Source organism: Cetorhinus maximus, chromosome 23, assembly GCF_964194155.1.
Source record: "Cetorhinus maximus chromosome 23, sCetMax3.hap1.1, whole genome shotgun sequence".
NCBI classification, from domain to species: domain Eukaryota; kingdom Metazoa; phylum Chordata; class Chondrichthyes; order Lamniformes; family Cetorhinidae; genus Cetorhinus; species Cetorhinus maximus.
The window spans coordinates 37,310,214-37,333,748 of NC_135901.1; the positions used below are offsets into that span (position 1 = coordinate 37,310,214).

At 42.9% G+C, this 23,535-nt stretch overlaps 1 protein-coding gene, 1 long non-coding RNA gene and 2 other non-coding genes across 4 annotated transcripts in view; 1 reads left to right on the forward strand and 3 right to left on the reverse strand.

Moving 5' to 3' along the window:
• LOC144697569 (uncharacterized) overlaps window positions 1-23,535 on the forward strand; it is a 721,063-nt gene that overhangs the window by 487,810 nt on the left and 209,718 nt on the right. The window lies entirely within an intron of this gene.
• LOC144697492 (uncharacterized) overlaps window positions 1-23,535 on the reverse strand; it is a 756,645-nt gene that overhangs the window by 479,411 nt on the left and 253,699 nt on the right. The window lies entirely within an intron of this gene.
• trnav-uac (transfer RNA valine (anticodon UAC)) lies at window positions 6,896-6,968 on the reverse strand. Its single transcript has one exon. It is a non-coding gene; the product is annotated as a tRNA-Val (tRNA).
• Window positions 18,146-18,217, reverse strand: trnae-uuc (transfer RNA glutamic acid (anticodon UUC)). The gene has a single exon. It is a non-coding gene; the product is annotated as a tRNA-Glu (tRNA).

Sequence of the window (23,535 nt, forward strand, 5' to 3'; positions counted from 1 at the left end):
ACCTGCACCACCTAGAAGGGCCACGATAGCAGATGTATGTGAACACCATCACCTCCAAGATCACCTCCTAGTCACACAGCATCCTGGCTTGTCTGGATCAACAGAAATTTCCTCCATTTCAATATTGGAAAGACTGAAGCCATTGTCGTCAGTCCCCACAACAAACTCCACTCCCTGACCACCAGCTCCATCCCTCTCCCTGACAACTGTCTGAGGCTGAACCAGACATTCGAAGAGACATAGGAGCAGGAGTAGGCCCTTCAGCCCGTCGAGCCTGTTCTACCATTCAATCCAATCAAAGTCTTTTTCCCACACTATCCACATATCCCTATATGTACTTGCTCAATCAGTCATCCATTCCTTTGTTCCCTCTAGACGTAACTATCCTAACACACTCCCGGCCGGCCTCCCATATTTAGCCTCCCTGTAATCCAAAACTCTGCTTACTCATAGCAAGTCTTGTTCACCTATCACCCATGTATTCACCGACTTACAAAGCCTCTGGGTTAAGAAGAACCTCAATTTTAAATTCCTCATCCTCGTATTCAAATCCCTCCATGGTCTCTCGCTCCCTACCTCTGTAATCTCCTCCAGCCTCACAACCCTCCGAGATATCTACACTTCTCTAATTCCGACCTGCTCAGCATTCCTGATTTTAACTGCTCCACCTTTGGTGTCTCCCCCAACAGCTGCCAAGGCCACAAGGTAATCAATAAACCTTCCTCTTTCAGTAAACTTTTGTCCATCTGCCCTGATATCTCTTCATGTGGCTCAGTGTCAAATGTTGCTTTCTAACACTCCTGTGAAACACCTTGGTACGTTCCGTTACACAATAGAATTAATGAATTACAATTTCAGAGTGGGCAGAATCTGATGGTCAATATAGGCACTAAAGTGGAAGAGAATTGGACTATAGCGCAGGAAAAACAATTCCTGAAAGATACTGTGGGAAGGTAAAGCTGGTGAGCCAGCAGCACATGGTCAGGGGATGGGCAGCAGTGGAAACCTCATTTAGACACAGTTGGCAGAAGGAACTGTAAAATCCTAAACATAGTAAAAATACACTCGTAATTAGAGACAGAGAAAGTTAGATAATGGTAGAGAGGTGATCAGTGAGGGCAGAGGATGAAACAGATCAATAGATGGACATGGATTCAGATCCACAGTAAAGGAATCAGACCAGCCCCAGAGCCATGAAACCTCTCACAGATAACAGAGCACAACACTAAAAGCTCTAAAACAAAAACAGAATTACCTGGAAAAACTCAGCAGGTCTGGCAGCATCGGTGGAGAAGAAATCAGTTAACGTTTCGAGCCTTCATGGCCCTTCGGCAGAACTTAAACAACTTTAGATCTTAAACTCCCCCTCCCCCCATCCCCACCCCGTTTCTTTCCCACCCCCCCGGCTTTTTTTTCAATAATTTATATAGATTCTTCTTTCCCCACCTATTTCCATTATTTTTAAATCTAAAACTAAAACCTTGTTAGTCTTTCCACCCCACCCCCACTAGAGCTGTACTTTGAATATCCTGTCTTCCATTCTTAATTAGCACTTTTCTCAGACAAATATCACCACCTTCAACACCTCTTTGACCCTTTTGTCTGTGACATCTTTTGATTATCTGCTCATCTCCACAATCACCACACCCTCAATGTCTCTCTCTCCCCCCACCCCACCCCCCACCCAACCCACCTTAAACCAATTTATATTTCTCCCTTCTTTTAACTATGCTTCAGTTCTGCCGAAGGGCCATGAAGGCTCGAAACGTTAACTGATTTCTTCTCCGCCGATGCTGCCAGACCTGCTGAGTTTTTCCAGGTAATTCTGTTTTTGTTTTGGATTTCCAGCATCCGCAGTAGCTTTTAGCTTTTTGTTTTTAACTAAAAGCTCTAAACTGAGATGAATAGTCAAAAATACTCAACTCTGAAATAATATAGTTTCTAAATTTAAAATCTCCTGCTGGATCGCGCAGATGGAAAGATATCAGAAGCACTGGAGTCAGAGAAAAATCTCCCAGTTCAGGAAATACCCAGGGGGTCGGGTGACGTCACTGTGTAATTGTCTATGTGTGATGACGTCACAGACACGAACACAGAACATCTGGGTCTGTGCAAACCAATGATCACCACACATTATGAAGGATGTGAGGGTCCTTGAGAGGGTGCAGAGGAGCATGACCAGAATTGGTCGAGGGATGGGGGATTTTAGTTGTCAGGTTAGTTTGGAGAAACTGGTGTTGTTCTCCTTTGAGCAAAGTAGGTTGAGGGGAGATTTTCTGGAGCTGTCTAACTTTATGATAGGTTGAGATAAGGTAGATAAAGATATTAGTTGATCATAAAAGGATTAGACACAGATTTAAAATTTAAAGCAAGATCTACAGGTGGTGGGGGGGTGTGAAGGAAAAAAAAATACACAGTGAGTGATTGAGTGGGTTGGAACTCAATGCTTACATTCAGAGGCCGATAATATTCAGATCCTGATGAATCGAGTGACACTGTCAGATCTTGATGTGATGTTTGGTTTCAGTTTCCCGTCTGCAAATCCTTCCCGTTTTACATTCTATAAAAAGATTATTTTAAAAATCCATCACTGTCAGCCTAGGATAGAAATTGAGAAGAGACAAACATTTCTCTTGGTTTGAGTTTGCTGTGTGTAAATTCTCCTCTTCTAACCCCCTGTAAAAGGAATTTCCAAAATCCATCCCTGTCAGTCCAGGATAGAAATTCACAATAAAAACAAAAATACCTGGAAAAACTCAGCAGGTCTGACAACATCTGCGGAGAGGAATACAGTTAACTTTTCAAGTCCGAATGACTCTTCATCAGAACTAAGGAAAAATAGAAAAGAGGTGAAATATAAGATACCTTAAGTGGGAGGGGTGGTGGGACAGGTAGAGCTGGATAGAGGGCCAGTGATAGGTGAGATTGCCAAAAGATGTCAGAGGCAAAAGGACAAAGAGGTGTTGACGATGGTGATATTAGCTCAGAGATGTGCTAATGATGACATTAAGGGTAGAAATGAGGATGAGCAAGGTACAGATAGCCCTAATGGGGGTAGGGTGGGGGGAAGGGATCGAAATAGGCTAAAAGGTAGTGATAAAACAATGGATGGAAATAAATTTAAAAATAATGGAAATAGGTGGGAAAAGAAAAATGTGTATAAATTATTGGAAAGAGGGGGATCGGAAAGGGGGTGAGGATAGTTTTTCCAGCTATTTTTATTTTTGTTTCAGCTGGTGAATGATATTTTCACAGTATGACTTTACCCAGGAGTGTGCAGCTCAGAATTCGATCTCAAATCCTTCTGGAAATGTGTTCTACATTCTCATCCAAGGAAAAGAGAAAAGTGATGCTGTAAATCCGAAATAGAAATAGAACATTTTGGAATTTGAAACAGTTCTGGTAGCGTCAGTGGAGAGAGACATATTTTTTAATTTCAGGCCTGTGACTGTTCAGCAGGATTGTACTGAGTCAGTGCACAGACCTGAAAACATAACTCTGACTCTCAATCCACAGAAATTCCCAGACATGCCGAGTATTTCTATCATATTCAGCCTTTATCTCTGGTCAAAGGCGTTGTATCTGAAATGGACATTGGATTTATTGGTGTCTAAGTTATGTTGATTCTTGACTATCCGCAAGTAGAAACATCTTCAAAACCCTTTTCTAATATTAACAGCTTCGATTAAGTCATCACTCACCATGTTTTCTAGAGAAAATCTGTTTAACCTGTTCAATCGTTCTTGAATGTTATAACTTTTCAGTTCTGGCATCACTCCAGTAAATCTTTCTTGTACTTTTTACAGGGCTTCTGGATGAACATAATGATGTGGAGATGGAGCATCCCTTTCAAAATAGGCACTTTTATCATGATTCTGTTGTGTACCTTCTTGCAGTAAATCTACTGAACAACATGCCAGCTCCGCTTTCTTCACATTGAAAACCAGTGTGAAAATATGAACAGGCTTAACAGGGTGCACAACACTGGAAGGAGAGTTTGACTGTGGATAATTGATACTGTGCACATTCCTGTAACCAGTATCTGGAACAATCAGGAAAATGAGATCCTGTAAATCCATCCCTTCTGAAAGCCTCGTTTCTTAAATTCCCTGCCCCTGCTTTCCAGGGAAAGATTGAGTTCGTGAACTAACTGTGACTGCATCAAGAATTAATTGACCTGGGAACTTGACGGGCAGAGGGAGCTAGAGGCGAGGCAGGGACAGGAGCAGAAACAGTTGCAGCATAGAAGTGTTTAGAATTTGATGTGTGTCAGTTACTTTCAGTGATAAATGTCTGCGTGTGTTCCCTTGTCAGTTTCACAGGAGCCGCAGTGATGAGGTTGGTGGGTTTTGGAAACTGAAAGTTGCACATGAGCAGTTTGAACAACAGGTCGAACAAGTGCCAGCTCAAATTGTATCGTAGGGGTGTTTGTGCGGTGTTTCATTTTAACAGGAAGGACGAGGAGGGACAAAATCGATATAAATTGCTGTGGGGAAAATTGTGGGATTATGAAATTAATTCAATTGCTCTTCCAGAGAGCCGGGGGTCTAAGGGGATTGGGTTTAGACTCCAGTCTTCCGTATGTGTTGCCCTTTCAGTCACATCAGCTCAGAATGGGCTCGAAGTAAGTGACGTAATAAGATCTTCACTTTGATAGGAAGAACGAGGAGAGTCAATGTAAATTTCTGGGGAATATGTAGAGACGAATGCACTCTTTTCTCTGCTATAACCGTTCTGGTATGTAATATGACTAACATTAGAATTGTTCTAAGGTATGTAGTCGGGGCCAAGTGGTAATGATTTTATAATCTGTTGGTGTCTTCTGACGCACGTTCGAGTCTGGTTGACTATAAATCTTTCTTTAGTTGCCTCCTGAATTAATTGCTGTTTAGATTGAATAAAACCCTTCCAAACACTCCCGTGTGCTTTGCCTGCTTCACTTCCGCGTTTCTTCATTTCGGTTCATGTATAAACATTCACTAAACTTGCAGCCTGAAAAGGAACAGTAATTGGCCAAGTCGGTGACATCCTTGCTTCCCGGGTGTTTGTCTCTCCTGAGGCCTCTGTCACTCTCGGTGTCTATGTCTGTGTGTGTTCCTGTGTGTGTCAATGTGGTTCAGTTCCCCAAGGCGGTGGACACCTTATTATCATCACAAGCTTTATTCACATGAGTTAAACTCAGAACAGGCTGAGACACCAAGTGGAAATCAGGATTTCTATTCCTGTATTTTGGAATATGAAAGATTGTACTTGCATGCCCGGCGAGCTCCATCGCTAGAGGATGAAACTCATAATTTCCGGGCCGTGTGTTCGAGCCCCACGCTGGGCGCCATTATTCCTGAAAACTTTGCAGCTTCCATGGGTGATCCCCAGCTCTCCATTGCTCCGGCAGTGTCACCGCTCAAACTGAGACTTTCTCCATCCCACTTTGTGTAAAACAGAGTTGCTGGTTTATGAGTGAAAACGTCACTGGAAGTCAGAGTGTTTCGAGCTGAGGATGTGGCGCGTTTACTGCCGCAGTCTAAGTTCAATTCCCGGACAAAACCGTTTCCTTACGGCCGTGTGAACTGTCTCAATGAACAGAAATCCCTGATTAAATGAAACCAGGTCTGGCAGCCTCTGTGGAGTGAGAAACAGATTTAATCTTCCAGCTGGATGATCTTTCATCAGAGCTGGAAAAGTCAGAGATGTAACAGGTGGAAAACAAATCCAGAGGCGGAGGGAGGTGAGTGAAAGGACAAAAGGGAAAGACTGTGATAGGTTACAAGGCCTGAGAGAGAAACGGACTAAAGGGATGAGGGCAAAATGTGGGTGGGAATGGGACAGATTTTTCTTCCTGTTGCTCAAACTGGGACAAATATCACTCCTGATCAACCAATCACAACTGCTCTTTCAAAGCAGCACGATGGGCCGAATGGCCTGTTTCTGTGCTGTACCTTTCTATAATTGTTTCATTTTCATCCCCACTGCTGCTGCCTTCACAGCCATTCTGTCATCTTACAACCCATTCCAGCAAAATCCACCTTCTTCCCTTGTGTTCAGCTCCTTTGACGTCATGGGGCTGAGCAAATTCAGGGAAAATGTTTTTGCCATTTGGCACGAAATTCAGAACCAGATCTAGGGGATATTTGTGTCGGTGTAAACAGTGAAATCTCCTCTATTACCCCTACATTTTTCCTTGCACCACCATTCCTACAGTTAGTGATTTGCAGCCTATCACAGCCCTTCTCTCATTCCCTATCTTCACCTCTGCATTTGGTCGCGACCTGTTGCACGGGTGACATTTCCAGCTCTGATGCAAAATTCCACTGATTCAAGCGGAGCTGATATGCGTTTTCAGTTTTCAATCAGGAAGTAATGCACATTTATTTTAATAATTCGCATGACATTTATAAGCACCGAATCCTAACCACTAGACTCCCAGGCTTGCAATTTTACAGCCCGGCTTATCCACGCTATCTGTGCCTTTTATTTTCATTTCACATCGCTTTCACCAAAGACACTTTTCTCCCACAAAATACCACGTTTATTTAGAACACAAACGGCTTCTTCAGCCAATGACAACAGCGATTGCTGTTAGCTGGAGCAGCATTCATTGTCACACAGTCCCGGGTTATCATTGGGTCCTTAAGTGACAAAAAAGGACAGAAATCGCCAACTCTCCTGTTATCCAGCGAGTTCCAACAGATATGTTTTTTTATTGAATATTCATTTCGAATATTCTCCACTCACCCGCTGCCGGCTGAAGGATATCCTCATTTTGCTGAGTGCCCACTTTGTGAAAAGATGAAGAGCAAGTGCAATCCGGCTGTGAGATTCTGCATTCAGCTAATATTCAAGAACAAGCAGGAACAGTACAACTTTCCCTCTCACCTAATTGAACAAGTTTCAAAAATGTTTCTACCCGGTTTTGAACCGGGGACCTTTCGCGTGTAAGGCGAACGTGATAACCACTGCACTACAGAAACGCAACACACAAGAAGTCTAGTACACCTGACTATAATGCAATTCCGCAGCAGCACATTGGGCCTTTGTTTTGAAGAAATGGAATTCGGCAGTTCTCATCAGGAATGCTGGACACGGACTGATCCAACAATGTCATCATCAAATGGCACAGCATGTTGGAGAGTCATTAGATCATCGCAGCTTCTTTTTTAAAGAGCAACCAATTAGTCTCAATATTCTTCTCTCTTTCCATAAGCCTCAATTTCTCTATTTCAAGTAACTGTCTAATTCACTTTTGAAGAAGGAGTTTCTGCAGAATCCATGCACAGTTTCCCTGACCCAGTGACATGAAGATTTGGATTTGGGTTCCTTCCAGCCCCTCGAGGAGTGGATCCGAATCCCAGCGCTGCCGCAGTTTAAGTCACATTCTCACTTTCGGGCACTTTAGGAATTCACTTTCGGAGAACAAGAGGGGATTCTAATTTAATATAGGGCGGGTTGTGGTCCTTTATTTTGTTTGGAAAAACGCAGAGAGTCCATACAAATATAAATTGTTGTGGGGGGAAGGCGGGTGTGTGGAATTGGTAGAGCTGCTCTTCCATAGAGCCAGCACAGACACGACGGGCCGATTGACTTATCTTGCAGCCATCTCTGATTTGATAAGAACACATCTGAGCTCACGAGCAGCTGTTAGTCGAGCTGAAAGTTTAAGGTGACGGATTTGAAATCCATTGGGGTCTTCCCCTGTAGGTTTGAATCCTGCTGACTACAGGTCACATTATTCCTCATTTTAACCTCATCCCTGTGGCTCCTGTGAAACTGACAAGGCGACACGGCAGAAATTCATCACTGAAAGTAACTGACACACATCAAATTCTGCTGCTTTCATGTCACATCTTTTAACTTCCTGTTCTCCCTCTCAGACATTTCCAGGTCTATCAAATGTCACCCGCCTGGGACTTAGCATCCACCTCGGTCTATTGAATATGGTTGACTTTCCCGTGCTGGTTTGTTAGCTGGTGGCTCCATAGCTCAGTGGTTGGAGTGCTGGTTTTGTAAATCAGCGGTTGTGAGTTCAACCTTCACTAAAGCCTATCATTAACCTTTAGCTGAGCATACGAAGTTATGTGGAAAGCTGAAAAACCGCAGAACAATATTTCAGAAGAAAAAGCAAAGTACTGTGGTGAAACATTTTGCTTTTAAGTTAAAGTACTGTGGATGCTGGAAATCTGAAGTAAAAACTCAGCATCTGACAGCATCTGTGGAGAGAGAAACAGAGTCAACGTCTCGAGTCCGTGTGATCTTCTTCAGAGCTAAAGAGAAGCAGAAATGTTCACTGTTTTTATACTGTTTACGAGGGGGTGGAGTGGAGCAGGTGGGGAGGTCAGGAGGAATTGACAAAGATATTATGGGCACAAGACAAAGGGAGTGTTAATGGTAGCGGTAAGGACTAAAAATGGTGCTGATAGTTGTGTAAAGGTAAGAAAGCAGAATGTGTGAATAGCAGAACAAGGATCAGCATTCTGTGAAAGAACAACATAAAGCAATGACAGATGGCCCTTTAGGGGCCTCTCTCCTCACCTTCCAAGAGCCCAAACACTCCTTTCAGGTGAAGCAGAGCTTCATTTGCACCCCCAATTTGGTCCATTGCATTCACTGCTCCCAACGTGGTCTCCCCTACATTGGAGAGACCAAACGCAGACTGGGCGACCGCTTTGTGGAACATCTTCAGTCTGTCTGCATGCATGACCCAGACCTCCCTGTCATTTGCTATTTCAACACTCCACCCTGCTCTCATGCCCACATGTCTATCATTGGCCTGCTGCATTGTTCCAGTGAAGCTCAACGCAAACTGGAGGAACAGCACCTCATCTTCCGACTAGGCACTTTACAGCCTTCCAGACTTAACATTAAGTTCAGCAGCTTCAGATCATGAACTCTCTCCTCCATTTTCACCCTTTTTAAAATCTCTTTATAAAAAAGTATTTTATTAACTTATTTTTCATTCATTTATTCATTATTTCACCCCACCCCCTTTTATTATCCCCTTTTCTAACTTTTTTCCCCAACTATCTCCCCCTCCCACATCCCACCCCCAAAAGGGCCATCTGTTACTTGTTCCATGTTGGTTTTTCACAGAGCGCTGAACCTTGTTCTGCTATTCACACATCCTGCTTTCTTACCTTTATGTCACTATCAGCACCTTCTCCAGCTCTTACCACTACAATTAACACTCCCTTTGTCTTGTGTCCATGACATCTTTGTCAGACTCTCCTTAGCCCCCACCGATCGCTGACCTTCTATCCAGAATCACCTGCTCTACCCGTCCCGACCCTCCCCCTCCCCGCCCCCTCCCCGCCCCCTCCCTGCTCCGCTTAAACGGGAGAATTCAAACACTTTCTACTTCTCTTCATCTCTGAAGAAGAGTCATACGGACTCGAAACGTTAACACTGTTTCCCTCTCCACCGAGTCTGTGAGACCTGTTGAGTTTTTCCAGGAATTTCTGTTTTTATAAAATATAAGAAGTGACTGGACAACAAGATGGAAGACGGAGAAGAATGCAGCAAAGACTGAAGTAACTCAGTCAGTCGTAGTAATTTTTAAAAAGCAGCAAAGCAGAACACATTTGAAAAGGTGAGAAAGTTGTGCTGTTGTTGAAAGAGACTCGGCTGCACTTGTGCGAAGAACGCCGAAAGTTACAAAGAACGCCGAAAGTTACATCAGTCCCTACAGCACAATTCATCAGCGTGTTCGACTAACTGAAGGTTTGGTGGTTCTCTGGAACGAAGCTTCCAATGTTTTTTCCTCCCATCAACATTCATTGTCGCACAGATTTGGGTAGTCAACAGCGGCAAGAAATTTTACACAAATGTTGCCAGTTCTACTGCTCTGCAGTGAGTTTTGAACCAGGGAATCTTCCCCATGTAAAGCAAATGTGATAATCACTGAACTACAAAAACTACACGCAGCTCCTTGCAGAACGACCTAGAATATTAAACTGTGCAGTGTTATTGCAGTTCCGAACCTTGTTTTATGGAAGTACAATTCGGCTGAGAACCTGAGCCCTGCGGCAGAGAAATTGATCGAACATTAGAATCATCAAATGACACAGCACATCAGCAGCTCATTCAACACCTCACACATGTGCGAACAACCTTACAGCAAATCCGCACCCATTTTTCTCTCTTTTTTACGAGCCATGCATTTTTCAGAATATTATTCAAAACTTGGAGAAGCATAAATGTCATATGGTTTTGAGGAGATGCATCCAGTTACTATTTAACATCAAACGGGAACGATGCAACCTTTCCTCACATTTAATTCTGTTAATGCTTCTACCCCTTTTCGAGCAGGGAAACTTTCCGTGTGTGAGAGACCGTGATCCCTCCTACCCTACACAAACCCTGCAATGCAGCGGGGAAGCTTTCCGTGTGTGAGAGACCGTAATCCCTATTACCCTATTACCCTACACAAACCCTGCAATGTAGCGGGGAAACTTTCCGTGTGTGAGAGACCGTGATCCCTACTACCCTACACAAACCCTGCAATGTGAAGAGTCCAATTTAACACACAGAAGGCAGAGAGCCGGGAATTTTCAGATTGGAAAGACGTGGAGAGATTGGAGTGCCACAAGGGTCAGTCTCAGGGACTCAATTACTTACTATCTATATTAGTGACATGGAGTGGGTAGCAGACTGTAATGTATCCAAATTTTCTGACGATACAAAAATAGGTGGGAGGTCAGGTTGTGATGAGGACTTGAATAATCTTCAAGGGGATATAGATAGGTTGAGTGAGTGGGCAAAAGTTGGCAGATGGAGTTTAATGTAGGAAAGTTTGAGATCATACACATTGGTAGGAAGAATCAAAAGGCAGAATATTATTTAAATGGAGGGAGACTCCAAAAAAGTGCAGCACAGAGGGATTTGGGTGTTCCTATGCATGAAACACAAAAAGTTAGCATGCAGGTGCAGCAAGTAATTAAGAAGGTAAATGGAATTTTGGCCTGTATTGTTCGTGGTTGGAGTTTAAAAATCGGGAAGTCTTGTTACAGCTGTATAGGGTGTTGGTGAGGCCGCACCTGGAGTCCTGTGTACAGTTTTGGTCCCCGTATTTAAGGAAGCATATATTGGCATCGCAGGCAGTTCAAAAGAAATTCACTAGGCTGATTCCTGGGATGAAGGGTTGACTAATCAAGAACTGTGAAGCAGGTGAACCCTTTATTCATTAGAGTTTACAATATTGAGGGGTGATCTTATTGAAACGTACAGGATTCTGAGGAGGTTGACAGGGTAGATGTCGAGAAGATGTTTCCACTAATGGGGGAACCTCCAACTAGGGGATATAGTTACAGAATCAGGGGGTACTCATTTAAAACTGAGAAGTGAAGGAATTTCTTCTCCCAGAGGGTAGTGAATGTTTGGAATTCTCTACCCAAGAGAGTTGTGGAGGGTAGCTCACTGAGAGCATTTAAAGAGGATTTTTGAAATATTGGGGAGTTGAGGGCTATGAGGAGCTGGCAGGAAAGAGGAGTTGAGGCCTGGGGCAGATTCGCCATGATCTTAATGAATAGCGGGGCAGGCTAGAGGGGCTGAATGGCCGACTCCTGCTCCTATTTCTAATGTTCTTATGTTCTTATGAGACGTGTCTCTGGTGAAAGAGGTCTGAAACAAAAATGAAAGACACAGGTAGCATAGATAAGCCACGTTGTGAGGCTTGTGAGCAGCTTTCTTGGTGGTCTAGTGGTCAGGATTCAGCACTTTCACTGCTGTGGTTCAGGTTTAATTCCCAGTAAGGGAATGAAGGTTTACTGACCTCGTGGAAACTGTTAAAATGAGTCTGAGTTGTTTCTTGATGAAAAACAGAAGACGCTCATCTCTGCCAGAATCAGTGGAGTGAGAGCTGGAGTTCTGTCTCAGAGCTGGGAATGTCACCCGTGCAACAGGTCGAGAACAAATATCGAGGTGAAGATAGGGAATGAGAGAAGGGCTGTGATAGGTTGCAAAACCCTAACCATAGAGATGTTTGTGCAAGGCAAAATATAGCGGAAATAAGGGAGTTTTTACTGTTTACACCGACACAAATACCTCCCAGATCTGGTTCCACATCTCGTGTTAAGTGTGAAGAAAGCTTCTCCCTGAATCTTCCACTTTTTAGCTGCAACTCCTTCCAAACATTGCAAACTCCTCCCTCATCTTCCATCCTATTTTTCTCTGTGAAATTTGAAACTCATATGAATAAAGTTTGTGATGGTAAAAATATGTTAATCCCCTCGGGGAACTGAACCACATTGACACACACAGAAGGACACACACGGACATATACACCGAGAGTGACAGAGGGCAAGGGATTGTCTCGAAGGAGAGACAAACACCCAGAAATCAAGCCTGACATCAACCTGGTTCCGTTTTTGTTTCATTTCTCGCTGCGACTTTTGTGAATGTTTGCAGACGAATAGACATTAGAGAACGCTGGAGAGTTTAGATGGTTTTTATTCAACTTATTCGGACAATTAATTGTGCAGGTACACTGTAAAATTCAGGAATGATAAGGAGCGTAATTAGCATGATTCCCGCCTACCTGTGGAGATCCCAATGCATTCAAAACCCGTCACCTTAACCACGCGGTCACAAATCCAAGCCCCAGATTTGCATTAATGATGTTTGTATAAAATCGCAGACGGCTACATCAGACGATCATTCAGCATGTCATTCACAAGCCGACACTCTGGAAGAGCAACTCAACGACTGCAATTCCACACCCCGCTTTTCCCCCACAGCAACTGATATTTATATTGTCTCTCCTCGTTCTTCCTATCAAAATAAAACACTGCACAGTCCGCTGGGTTTAATGTGAGCTGGGATCTGTTGGTCCCAATGGGGCTGATCCCAAAAGGTAGATCACCTGAACGTTTGGCAGTGGTGGGATTCGCCTCTGTAGAGACTGGAGCCTTAATCCAGCGACTTAGACCGCTCTGCGACACTACCACGGGGCATACGGCTGCTCATAATTTCCTTCACTGGTATTGTCATCGAAATAGAACAGAAGCAAAGGAGCAGGAATAGGTCATTGGGAAACTCGAATCAACACCGCCAGTTAATCAGATCATCCTGCATTTTGTAACATACAGAAATCATCTCCACTATTAACTTCATTATTTCAGTGTTTCACTATTTCAATGTTTTGAATGATGTGTTTTTTTTCCCTGTGGTGAGTGTGCGTGTTTGCTCAATGAAATGTTGGTAAAACGTATCGACTGAGGAAAATGAGAAGATGATTGGTCAGAATAGACATTTGTTTTCTGAAAATTCGATTTGAAATCAACTATTTTTAAAATTTGAATAATTTTAAAAGAATTCAGAATCCAACCCTTCATCTCAATGAGTCAGGGAATCTTTGCTAATGTTCACACACTGAGCATGGACAAGGCAGCAGCTCCTGCACCTCTTTCAATATTGTTGCTCTTAACTCAGAGTTTTCAAAAGGGAATTGGACAATCAGTTGAAAGGGAAAAAAAAAATCAGGGTTATGGAAAGAGACAAAGAAATTGAGATTCACTCGAAAGCTCTTTGAGGAAAACTGACATCGATACTATGGGCCGCTTGTAGGGCTGTACCTTTTGATGATGACATTCTTGATCAGTCTGTCTCCAGCATTCCCAAAGAGAACAGCTGAATTCTATTTCTTCAAAATAAAGACTCAAAGTGTTACTGCATGACGTCACCGCTTAACATTTTAGTGAGGTCCATTGAGCTTTTCTCCTGTTCCCAATTTCTACAGGGCAGTGGTTATCATGATTATGTAATATGTGAAGAGTTGCCTCGTTCGAAACTGGCCAGAACCATCATCAAAACTTGCAGATTGAAGTTCGTTGAAGACAGCAGGATGCAATCATGTGTGCTGGTCACTGTTTATCCCTCAACCAAGATTATAAGATCTGCGCATTGTCAAGTCCCTGGCTTTGGGTGTTTATTGAGCAGTGATTGGCTGCCGTGTTCCCTGCATTAAAACAATGACTCTCCTTCAGAAAGTACTTCAATAAAAGCAAAATACTGGAAATATGAAATAAAACGCAGATAGGACTCAGCATGTCTGACAGCGTCTGTGGAAAGCGAAACCGGCTGAGTTTCTCCAGCATTTTCTGTTTTTATTTCAAAAAGTGCTTAATTGGCTTGAAAGTGGTTTCAGACATCCGCTGGTCAGGAAAAGCGCTGTATAAATGCAAGTCTGTCTTTCCTTAACTATCTTTAAATCCCAATCCTGTGGTTACTGACCCCGTCAGTGAAAACAGTTTCTCCCTATCTGCACCATCAAGCCGCCCGTCCCCGTTGCCCCCACCCACATTATTTCGAACAGCTCCATGAAATCTCCACTTAAACTTCTTTGCTCTAAACAGAACAATCCCACTCTCTATAATCTCTCCACAAAACTGAATTTCCTCATCCCTGGACATGATACAAGGCGGGGGATTGAGATGAGATTTTGGAAAATATTGTCAGTTGGCAGGTGGGAAAATGGAGAAGAAACCGAAACAGAAAACCCAGTCTCCATCTTTGTGAATCTTTAGAAACTCTTTGGGAACCGGAATCAGCTGAGAATGAAGGTTGAACTGTCTCACTGACCAGAGACAGTCAAGGCACCTTTCCCTTCTTTAAGACGCTGGATCAGTGACTCTGATGTTAACAGTGAAATTAACTGATCTGAGACAATGAAAGGATTCTCGTTACTGCACATCAGGAATTCAAACCTAATATCGGCTTCAAGACAATCAGAATACTTGGTAACAGAAAAGATAGCAAAAGCCTCGAAGGGAGACGGCACCAGTTGTAGGAGAGCTGATTCCCGGTGACATGGATGTGTCTGCAGCGGGTGGGATCAGACTGTTTCCATGTATCCACAATGAATGTCCCACCCTTTATTTTGGAAGAGTAAAACTGATAGAGACAATTATCATTCCAGTAGCAGCAATCTGAAGCTTTAACTCATTGATACCCTGTATAAAGTCTTCATCAGTCTCTGTGGTGCAATTGGTCAGCGCGTTCAGCTATTAACCAAAAGGTTGATGGTTCGAAACTACTCAGGGGCGAAGCTGTTAATGTTTTCTCCCCATCAGCATTGATTATCACACAGTCCGGGCTGTCATTGGTTACTTGCGCTGAAATGAAAGATCCCAAAATGTTGCCAGTTCCACTGTTATCCAGTGAGCTCCCAGGTAAGTGGCTTTTGTCGAATATTAATTTCAAATATAATGAGAAAACAATTAGACCCACCATGTAGCGATATCTAGCCCATTGGAAATTTATGAAGTTAGTGGATTCAAACAAACCCATCAATGATTCTCTCTTCCTCAGCTCCACAGTGAGTGAGACAGGGAAAAGCAGCAATATTCTGGCCCCGCACTCTCCAATCACCCGCTACCAGCAGAAAGCAGCGACTGCAGCTTCAATCAGCGGCTTACTGCCCATCCCTGGGAGACAAGATACTCCAAACCACCCAATACACCGAGCACAGGCTCAGGAAAACACAGATAAATTATATCCCAGTCACTAAACCTCCGAGCAGCATTTACAGAATACCCGAGTTAGTGCGTCACAAATAAAAGTCACACAAACTTTCTAAATCATTTCACTGTAAAATTCCTTCACTTTATTGAAAAGTTAACTGTTGTGAATCTGAAAATGAGCACCATGGGTTTTGTGTTACCGAGTGACATTTTTCCATTGTTTGTCCGTCAGGTTTGCAATTCAAGTTGTGTTGGACATTGAAGTGATTCTGATTTCAAAATGAGGTCACAAAGCAGCTAAACATTAAACCCAGAAACAAATCGTGAGGAAATTGGGTCACAATGTTTGGAAGGAGGTGCAGCTGAGAAGCGGAAGCTGTGAATGGTATTATTGATGATTGAGTGAAAAGCATTGGATCCTTGGTCAATCATTGTAGCCGAGTGGTTAAATGAATGGTTCTAAAATCCATTGCAGTCTCCGCAGGTAAATTGAAACCTTACCGAATGTTCTTCTTATTATTGCTGATTTCAACCAGGTGTCCACAGAACTCCCGGATCAATGGAAGAAAAAACATTCAAAAATTCTCCTGATTTTTGGACTCTAAGGCCTGAACTCTGTAATTCAGCTGAGTTGTTGTTGGTGCTGGTTTAAGGTTTCACTCTTTATTGAGGCGTGGTTTCTAATCCCACTGCTGCTAAAATTGTCCTATTGGTCGAAAAGGTGCCAGCTCACAGTTAGAGCAGGTGTGTGCGGCGTTTCACTTTAACAGTAATACTGAGGAGAGACAATAAAAATATAAGTGGCTGCGGAGAAAAGGCAGGATTGTTGAATTAGCTGAATTCCTCTTCCATGAACTGGCACGGACACGATGGGCAGAATGTCCTCCTTCTCTGCTGTGGCCTCCTATAATTTGATACCAACAAAATTACCCTGTGCATAGGGGCAGTCATCGTAGCCGAGTGGTTAGGCGATGGAGTCCAAATCTATTGGGGTCTCCTGCTTCTCATTATTCCTGGTTTTAACTTTGTGTCTACAGAGTTAATTATTGGTTACATTGAATAAAATCCATCAAAACAAGCGGGCGTTTTCCTATTTCTGTTCATTCACGAAACCTGCAGTGGAAATCGAGCAAAGTCTGGTGTCATGCTTGCTTTCTGGGCGTTTGTCTCTCCTTAGAGACAAACCCTTGCCCTCTGTCACTCTCGGTGTATGTCCCTGTGTGGGTTCCTTTGTGTGTGTCAATGTGATTCAATTTCCCGAGGAGGTGAACATATTTTTACCATCATAAACCTTATTTACATTAATTGTGCAGCTTCAGATGAAAATGTTACAGAGAAAAATATCAGGATGAAAGATGCAAGAGGAGTTTGCAATGTTTGGAAGGAGGTGCAGCTAAGAAGTGGAAGATGTGAATGATGTTATTGATGATTGAGAGGAATGTATTGCAACATTGGGACTTGTGTTGTTCGATTACCTTCTGCACTTTGAAATTCCGGACAAGCTGAGGCTGCAGGTGGAAAACAACAGTTGTCTCCATGAATGTTGGGATATGGGATACACATGTTGTGTATGCCCGGCTAGTTCAACTGGTAGATCAAAGGCTCTTAACCTCAGGGTCGTGGGCTCACTGTACGTTGAGTGCAGCTTCTTTCAAACAAATAACCACCAACCTCTATTCCTTTGAAACTGGCACAAGACGGATATTCACCACTGATTCAAAGTACTTCCATGTCACATCTCTTTATGTCTCACCTCCAGCTCTCTCCGCCCTTCCAGGAGCTGTTTGACCACACACAGTCAGTTAGTGCGAACGTAATACACAACGTGATCGGTTTACAGATAACAGGCTAAAGAGACACCAGGATCTTTCTGATTCTCCCAGGTACTGATCACAGGAATGTGCACAGTGCTGACCATCCACAGTCACACTCTCCTTCCAGTCTTGTCTCCGTTGTTCAGCTTTGAAATTTTTCGCATTTTCACTCTGGATTTCAATGTGAAGAAAGCAGAGCTGTGATAAGCTTATATTGTTCAGCCGATGTACTGCAAGAAGTTACATAACAGGCTGATGATAACAGTGCTCTTTGGACGCGGTGAGCTCCAGTGAAGGATTGGCACCATTAATGTGTCGTTCAATTAGTCTCGTGACAAATTTCGTGCTATAAATGACAAGGAAACTCGTTGAATTTGCTTCATGTTTTGGTTTTAAAAGAGCCAAATACAAGGTAGGAAAGTACATCTCGCTAGAGTGGGTTATAAAATGGTAGAATGACTGTGAAAGAAGCACCCGTGCTGTTGGGAAACATAAAATTATAGAAAGTTACAGCATAGAAAGAGGCCATTCAGCCTTGAAGTGCTGATGTGCTGCTTTTAAAGAGCAGTTGTGATTGGTTGATCCATCAGGAGTGATATTTTTGTTAATGCAAAAAGTAGGTACCAAAATTTGCCCTTCTCCCATCCATATTTTGCCTGGCACCACCATCCCTAAAGTCAGTGCTTTGCAGCCAGCCCTTCTCTTGTCCTTCTTTCACTCCACTTCTGTCTTTGTTCCCGACCTGTTCCAAGTGTGATATTTTCAGCTCTGAGGAAAAACTTCAACTTTCACCCCACTGATTCTGGTGAAGCTGCTTAATGTTTTCAATTAATAAGTAATTCATACTCATTTTGACAATTTCACAAGATCAATAAACTTGCATTCCCTGACTGGGAATCGAACCTGGGCCACGGCGGTGAAAGCACCGAATCCTGACCACTAGACCACCAGGGAAACTGGTAGGCTCATTTCAGTTTGGTTTATTGACGCTGCTTTTATCCATGTTTCCATTTTAAATGGAATGAATTCTTCAGTCAATGAAAACAACGGTTGCTGTGAGCTGGAACATGAAATTGACAGTGAGGTGAAACAGTCCCACAAGCTGCTCATGTGTAACTGTCAATTTCCAAAACCCACCAACCTCATCACTGCAGCTCCTGTGAAACTGACAAGGGAACACACGGCAGACATTCATCACTGAAAGTAACGGAGACACATCCAATTCAAAACACTTTCATGTCGCATCTATTGCTGCTTCTGTCCCTGTCTCGCCTCCACCTCCCTCTGCCCATCCAGCTCCCAGGTCAATTAGCTGCTTGATGCAGACACAGTCAGTTCATGAACCAAGCTTTCCTTGGAAAGCAGGGACAGAAAATGTGGGTCCCAAGGATTTTAGAAAGAATGAGTTTGCAGATGACCTGGTAAAGATAATCTGGGATCTCATCTTCCTGATTCTCCCAGATACTGATTACAGGAATGTGCACAGTGCCGATTATCCACAGTCGCAGTCTTGTGCACGCTGTTAAGTTTTGAACCCACTCGCAAGAGTGGATTATAAACTGGCAGAATGACTGTGAGAGAAGTGGTGTTGGGAAATATCAAATTATAGAAAGTTACAGCAAAGAAAGAGGCCATTCGGCCCTGTGCACTGCTTTCAAAGAACTCTGAAGAAGAGTCACACGGAATTGAAACATTAACTCTATTTCTCTCTCCAGAAATATTGCCAGACATGCCGAATTTTTCCAGCATTTTCTGTTTTCACGTCAGATTTCCCGCATCCACAGTATTTTGCTTTTATCTCTGGGTTTCTAGCCCAGTGACAATGCCAATACACCATCTCCTGAATGCTCACAAATGGATAAGAAAACACGGGTGTGTTTGAGTGGGTTTTCTCCTATTTAAAATGATAAATCCTCAGGCAGCAGGGTTCGAACCCATGTGTTCATTTTTAACAACAAATGCAAATTATTGAACATTCACTCACACCTAAATGAACAAGTTTGGATAATGCTCTTGCCTGGCTTCAAACCGCTGCTCTGTCACATGTGAAATGACTGTGACCCCCACTGCCCTGCACAAAGCCTGCGCTGTAAAGATCCCAATGGAGCTGTCTGGAATGTTAAACGGTGACGTCATGCAGCAGCACTTTGGGTCTTTGTTTTGAAGAAATGGAATTCGGCTGTTCCCATTAGGAATACCGGAGACAGACTGATCAACAATGTCATCATCAAATGGCATAGCGCTGTAAGAGGACCTAAGATGGAAGCAAAATACTGTAGCTGCTGGAAATCTGAAATAAGAACAGAAAGTGCTGGGAAAAACTCAGCAGGTCTGGCAACATCTGTGGAGAGAGATGCTGAGTTAACGATCCGAGTCCGTATGTCTCTTCTTCAGAGTCATGCTGACTCGAAGCATTAACTCTGCTTCTCTCTCCACAGATATTGCCAAACCTGCTGAGTTTTTCCAGCATTTTCTGTTTTAACTACAATAAGAAGCCCTTCACCCCAGCCATTTTTAAAGATCTCACCAATTAGTCTCAAATTCCTTCTCCCTTTATTTAAACCTGAGTTCTCTCCTTTCGACCATTGTCCATTTCTCGCTTGAAGAAGGAGTTTCTGCAGAACCCAAGCACAGGTTTCTCTGACCCAATGACATGAAGAATTGTACCAGGATTATTTATACAGTTTTTGATACAAACATTATTTATTTATGCAATTGATTTGGAATCGAATTACAAAAGAACTTTACCCTGATCAAGCAGGTCATTATTATTTCTGAGCTGATATCTACAATCTAATTCCATTTGCTCTACAAACGGGAGAGCTGGATTCAGGTTCCAGTCTCTGGAGGAGTGGGTCCGAATCCCACTGCTCGCAAATTTTCAGATGCTTCCCACTTTCGGGAATTTTAGGAATTCCCTCTGGGTGAACAAGAGACAACTCGAGATTAATACAGGGGCGGGCGGGTGGGCGGGGTGGTGGTCCTTTATTTTGACAGGGTGAAGAGGAGAGACAATACAATTAGAAATCGCTGTGTGGGAAAAGCGGGTGTGTGGATTTGGTTTAGTTGCTCTTCCAGAGAGCCAGCACAGACATGACGGGCCGAACGACTTACTTTATAGCCGTCTCTGATTTGATATGAACACATTTTCCCTGAGGAAGTCCTGTTCGTCGCGGACGAGAGTTGAGGACGATGTTTCTGACATCCATCGGGGTTTCCCCAATGTTGGTTTGCTGACTGCGGTTCTCGTTATTCCAGATTTTAACCAGGTGCCAACAGAATTAGTTATCGGGTAAATAGAATCAAAGAAAAACTCCTGAGCTTTCTTATTTCTATTCATCTGCAAGGATTTCCGAAATCTGCAGACGGAAATGGAACAAAACTGAGCCGGTTTGGTGGCATCCTTTCTTTCTCGGTGTTTGTCTCTCCTTAGGCCTGTCACTCTCAATGTATATGGCTGTGTGCGTTCTTCTGTGTGTACCAATGTGCCTCAGTTCCTCATTTTTAGCAATCTATACTTTATTCACCTTAGTTGTTTGGCTTCATATTAAAATCGTAGAGAGAAAAGAAAAACAGATTTAAAAGATTCAAGAAGAATTTTCTTTCTGTATTTTTTTTTCATTTGAGTCTGTTCAGTTACTAAGTGTCCGTATGTTACATTGAAAGTTTCACCGAGCAACATTTAAACAGACAGACACCGAGTCCTTGTGGTGGAGTGGCTAAGGCAATGGGCACTCGAGAGAAAGGATATGTAAATACAAATAGTCCAAGCTGAAATCTCTCAGACATAAGGAACTGTATTTCTTCTCGAAGCTGTTCCACGTGTGACATTTGCAGCTCTGATGTGAAACTTCAACTCTCACTCCACTGATTCGGGCGGAGCTGTTGTGCGTTTCGGTTTTCAATCAATAAGTAAATCAGGCTTGTTTTAACAGTTTGTACCAGATCAATAAACCTTCATTGCCTGGCCGGGAATCGAGTCCACGGTGAAAGGGCCGAATCCTCACCTCTAAATCACGAGGAAAGCTGAATATAACTCTTGCAACATGCTTTATCTACGCCACATTTGCCATTTTTCAGATACTTTCACCAGAGATAAGTTTTTCCCGCAGATTTTTATCATAAACAACATCTTCGGGCAATGACAGCCACTGTTTTTTAAGGTGTAGCTGCAGTGAAGGATTGGCACCAATAAAGTGTCGTTCAGCTGGTCTGGTTCCAAGCCCTGTGCTGGAATTAAAGAAAAACTTTGAGTTTGCTCAGTGCCTTGACTTCAAAAGCGAGAATGTGAGAAAGTACATTCCCCATTGTGTGTAATAAAATGTCGGAATGACTGGGAAATGATGCTGGGAAACATAAAATTATAGACAGTTACAGCAAAGAAAGAGGCCATTCGGCCTGGCGCGCTGCTTTCAAAGAGCAGTTGTGATTGATTAGCCAGGAGTGATTTTTGTGTCAGTGTAAACAATCGGCAGTAAAACCGTTCACATTACCGCAGCAGACATTCATCACTGAAAGCAACTGGCACACATCAAATTCTGCCACTTTCATGACGCTTCTTTTAATTCTCGGTTCTCCATCTCAGGCATTTCCAGGTCTATCAAATATCGTCCATGCAGAACGTTCTCCTGTTCCTCGCTCCACTAGGAGACTTACTGTGGGTGCGATTTGGAAACTGGTTCCATAGCTCAGTGGTTAGAGCACTGGACTTGTAAACCAGCAGTCGTGAGTTCAATTCTCACAGCCTATAGTTTAAATTTATGAAATTTGGTGGCAAGGTAATCTTTGAGAAGAGCACTGCAAAAAATTATCGAAAGGTCGTGTGAGTGGGCAACAAGATGGCAGGTGGAATATAATGTAGGCAGGTGCGAATATGTTCACTTGGTTGTAAAAATTAGAACAGCAGAATGCTTTTAAAATGTGAGAAATTTGTAAGTGCCGATGGTCAAAGAGATGTGCAAGCAATGTTGACAGTTAGCATGCAACTGCAGCAAGCAATTAGGAAGGCCACTGGCTCGTTGGCCTTTATTACAAGGGGATTGGAGAGCAAGAATAAAGAGGTCTTGCTACAGGGTTTTGGTGAGACGTCATCTAGAATCCCGTGAGCTGTTTTCATCTTCACATTGATAAAAGAATATACAGTCAGTGGAGAAGTTGCAGGAATGTTCTCTAAATTGGTCTCTGGAATGAGGCGATTGTCCTATGATGGGAGGCTGAATAAATTGGCTTTTTATTCTCTGGAGTTTAGAAGAATGAAAGGCAACCTGATTGAAACCTGCAAAATTCTGAGAGGGCTTTATAGGGTGGACACAGAGATTGTTTCCACTGGTAGGGTAATCTAAAACACTGGAGCATTGTCTCAGGATAAAGGGCCGATAATTTAGGGCTGAGATGAGGGCAAATTTCTTCACCGTTGCGAATCTTTGAATTCTCTACTCCAAAGGATTGTGGAGGTTCCATCATTGAACACATTTAAGGCTGGGATGGACAGATTTTTGCTCTCTCGGGGAATTAAGGGATATGGGGAATGGGCAGGATAATGGAGATGAAGCCCAAGATCAGCCATGATCCAATTGAATGATGGAGCAGGTTCGATGGGCCGTGTGGTCTACTCCTGCTCCTATTTCTTGTGATCATGTGTATGATAAAGACAGTAATTCGTGTTATAATAAAAATAGAAAGTGCTGGAAGTTCTCAGCACGTCTGACAGCAAATGTGAAGGGAGAAACAAAGGAAAGGTTTCGAGTTTAATATTATTGTTTTTCAAACTATATATTGGGTATTAGTTACGACATTTTGAACAACATCAAGACACAGAATCGAACCCAGGCGGTGAAAGCACCGAAACTGAACCTTTAGTGTGTTTCTTTAACATTCTGTTTGAAGAAATTAGCTTCCAACTGAAGGTTTAATGGCTTAAGGCCACCTAGGATCAAGTAGACTCCCTGTCTTCCTGCGTCTACTTATATTACCGACATGGTTCTGCTTTGTGTCCTTAGGCTACAAGGAAATCTCGTCCAAGCTTTTGCCAGCCCAGCTGTTATTTAGTAGGTTCCCACACGAATTGATCTATGAATATACATTTCAAATAAATCGAGAAAAATGAACACAAATGTGCAAAACATCCAACCTATTAGGAAGATTTAGCTCAAAGCAACGAATAGAAATTGTTTCTCTGATTGCATATACCGAACTGGAACACACTATTACATCGAGTGAATCCACTGTCTGTTTAAATGTTGCTCAGTGAAAATTTCAATCTTCCTCCGCTG